Genomic DNA, 3,724 nt, shown 5'->3' with positions numbered 1-3,724 from the left:
GGCTCTGAGTCTGTCATTGTCACCGTGCATTCTGTGATCTTAGGGCAGCCACACCCTGTTTCTGTTTTTACCGATCAGGACAGATGTGGGCAGTCTCTCACGATCCGTTTGCCAAGAGCATGGTCCCTTTGATGTGCTGGGGGTTTGGTGCAGCTTGGAAGAGGACAGAGGGGGACCTCAAGCTGAGCATAGCCTCCCAAGAGGGGGCACTATCCAGGGGTCAGCTTGTTCGGTGGGTGGCTAGCAGCACCCACAAACAGAAGGGAGCGGGAGAGAACATTGCATGCAGTCCTGGTGCCACTGCTAATGGATTTGCATGCCACCTCTGGCGTGCATGCCACAGGTTGCTAACCCCTCGAGGAAAACAGCCCTGCCTGGCCTTGCCAGGACAGTTGAACTGCCTACTGGGTGCACTACAGCCCCAAAGCCTATAGCTCAGAAGTACCTATCATGGGGTGGTTCCTGTTCTTTTGGAAGTTTGGCTTGTTCCTTTAAGACTCAATGAAGGCCGGGCGCGGTGGCTCACGCCTGTAATCCTAGCACTCTGGGAGGCCGAGGCGGGTGGATCGCTCGAGGTCAGGAGTTCAAGACCAGCCTGAACAAGAGTGAGACCCCGTCTCTACTAAAAATAGAAAGAAATTATATGGACAACTAAAATATATATATATACAAAAAATTAGCCGGGCATGGTGGCACATGCCTGTAGTACCAGCTACTCGGGAGGCTGAGGCAGTAGGATCGCTTAAGCCCAGGAGTTTGAGGTTGCTGTGAGCTAGACTGACGCCATGGCACTCACTCTAGCCCGGGCAACAAAGTGAGACTCTGTCTCAAAAAAAAAAAAAGAAAAAAAGACTCAATGAAGAATCTACCCCAGCTTGGCCACCCATTCCAGCTGGCCAGCTGACATCATCAGGAGTTCTGTTCCCTGGGCTCCCCGGCAGCCAGTCTGGCAAGAGTGATCTGGGCAGAAGAGTCACTTGATTGATTTCCTGTCTGCCAGACACTCAGAGCTGCTGGAAATTCATGCAGATGCAATAACTCGACATGGTTTCATTCACTGAGATCCAGAGGGAGGTCGCACTCCTTCCAAAGACAGATAGGGCCCATGTGCATGATGTAGCAGGCTGGGTAGGTTTTACCCTTTTCCATACATTTGAAAGTATGATTAAACGCCCGGGCTCCCTCATGCATCTGTCTCCTCCTGTGCTCATATAACGCTTGTTCCTTGGGTGTCCTGGGGACTGAAGATTTTGCAAGGAAACAAAACAGAAACCAAACACACATGGAAATTATTCGTATTTATGAGTGAAAAATGAGTAAGTTAACAGATTGAGGAAGCTTCGTTACAGATGCGGGGCTTTGATTCCAGGCTGCAGGGGTGGCAGTAAAATGTCCAGAGCAAAGGCAGTGCGGACACAAAAGGCCTGCTCTGCACGGGACTGGCCAGACTCCACTGGAATATTGTGCTCAGTGTTTGGAGCCCATCTGTAGGAGTGAGCAGGAGTGAAGGGGCTCCTGATGAGAAGCAGTTGAAAGCGTTGGGGATGTTTAGCTAGAGGAGAACATTTATGGGGAACGTGACAGCTGCCTTTAAAAAACTGAAGGGCTGGCCTGTGGGAGAGAAGGAGGGGACTCGGGCAGAGTGGAGGAGGGGGCTTTGGACTCAGGAGCCCCCAGCTGAATTCACAGCTCTGCAGCTTACTGAGCCTGCTGCCTTTGGCAAGTCCCTTAATCTCCTTGAGTGTCAGTTTCTTCATTGGTGCAATGGGGAGGCCAATACCTTCCTCACTGTGTATTGTGAGGATCCAGTGAGGGGAGTCTGTAAAAGAGTGTTTGAAATCTGAAACAAACACTTGGCAATTGGTATTAAAACTAGTCTCTGGGATCCTGAAGCACAGAGCCAGGTCGCCTGGGTGAAATTGACAGAGAGACAGATGATAGCCCAGTTCCATAAGGAAGAGCTACCTAACCATTATAGGGGGTCTTCAGATGTAAATGGCTGCTTTGGAAAGTAGTAAGTTGGTCATCGCTGGAGATGTTCAAGCAGAGGGTGGACCCGTATTTTCTGGGAGACTGCATGGGGGGATTCCCGCATGCAAAAGAATGTTGGAGTGCATAACTTCTAAGGGCTTTTCCAGCTTTGGTGTTGAGGAGTCTACACTGAAGTTCTGCAAAGTCCTGTTTCTACAATGAGCTGTCCCTGCTCCATCTCTGCATTGGATCCTACCCAAAGACCTTGCTCCAGCAGGTGTCCCCTGCTAGGGTCCAAATGTGTCTCCCCAAAACTCCTGTGTTGAAAAGAGGTGGGGTCATTTGGAGGTGATTAAGTCATGAGTCCGGTGGCCTCAGGAAGGGGATTAGTGACCTTGGAAAAGAGATTGAAGGAAGCACCCTAGCCCCCCTGGGTCCTTCCCCCTAGTCATCCCAGAAACCTATTTTCTTTTGAGGCAGGGTCTCACCTTGTGGCCTGTGCTACAGTGCGGTGGCGTCCTCACAGCTCGCTGCAACCTCAAACTCCTGGGCTTAAGCCATACCCTGTCTCAGCCTCCCGAGTAGCTGGGACTACAGGTGCACGCCACCACACCTGGGTGACTTTTCTCTTAGTGGCAGAGACGGGGTCTCGCTTTTGCTCAGGCTGTTACTCCAAGTACAGCACTTGTCCTCGAGGTCCCATCAGAAGGAAAAGAAGTGGATCCAGAGAAGGAAAGAGGTTATTATTTTGCAAGCTAAGGAGGAGAAATGGTAGACTGTCTCCTCTCAAAAGGCAGGTTTCCCGCAACATAAGCAGAAATACAGACCTTTTAAAGGGAGGGTCCCTCAGTGCCAGGCTACTGTGGTAACTATTCTAATGGTCCCCTCTCTGCCAAAGACAAAGCCTGCGATCTCCACCAGCCCCGCACCCGAAAGGCTGGTGTCAGGGCCTGGGATGGGTCATTCCCCAGGCTTCTCCCGCCCACCTGCCTGAGGCGAGGACCCAGGCTTCCCTCTCAGAAAGAGTGGGGGGAGTTTTAAAAAGATGGAAAACATCTTTTGGCCTTGTTTTCCTCAGGTCATTTCCTGTTACAAGGCTGGTCTCCAAATGATGGCCTTAAGCAAAGCCCCCTCCTCCGACTCCCAGAGTGCTAGGATTACAGGCCTGAGCCACCTCACCAGGCCACCCTGGAAAACTCCCAGTCATCCCTCCAGATCTGTCCCAATTGCCACCACCTTTGTGAAGGTCCTAGTTGCTGTAAGAGATACCCATCGTTTCTTTATATTGAAAAAACACCAAAAAACTAAAAGCAGCAACAAAAGGCCACCCAAATCATAAGTTTCCGATTCTACTCCCAAGAACACACCTTTCCTAGAAGGCAATTGTTGCAACAGAAGAGGCACTTAACTTTTTTATTCCCTATTTATTTTTATCTGCATTTTCTAAAAAAAAAAAAACTGCATCACGGATTGTCGTGTGATCCTTGCGCAGGGGCCTTGCTTATCTTCTGCGCATTCTTGCCAGTTTAGTCTGTGTGCTGCCCAAGCTAAGGCGACTTTTGTTTCCCAGGTGGAGCCCGCATGTGGGGAGTCGGCGAGTCACAAGGGGGCAGCAGAGAGCCGCTCCTCAGCCCGAAGCTTTCAGCACTGGGAACCCGCGTCACGCCGGCCGGGCGCGGTGGCTCACGCCTGTAGTCCCAGCTTCTTGGGAGGCTGAGGCGGCGGGAGGATAGCTGCAGCTCAGCGGTTCGAC

General features: G+C 51.3%; 1 non-coding gene across 1 annotated transcript; it reads right to left on the bottom strand.

Moving 5' to 3' along the window:
- Positions 1-3,418: 3,418 nt before the first annotated feature.
- Positions 3,419-3,521, bottom strand: LOC138379307 (U6 spliceosomal RNA). Its single transcript, XR_011232079.1, has one exon. It is a non-coding gene; the product is annotated as a U6 spliceosomal RNA (small nuclear RNA).
- Positions 3,522-3,724: the final 203 nt, after the last annotated feature.

The sequence above is a fragment of the Eulemur rufifrons genome, chromosome 30, assembly GCF_041146395.1.
Source record: "Eulemur rufifrons isolate Redbay chromosome 30, OSU_ERuf_1, whole genome shotgun sequence".
NCBI lineage: Eukaryota > Metazoa > Chordata > Mammalia > Primates > Lemuridae > Eulemur > Eulemur rufifrons.
This window is presented reverse-complemented; position numbering and strand designations above follow the sequence as displayed.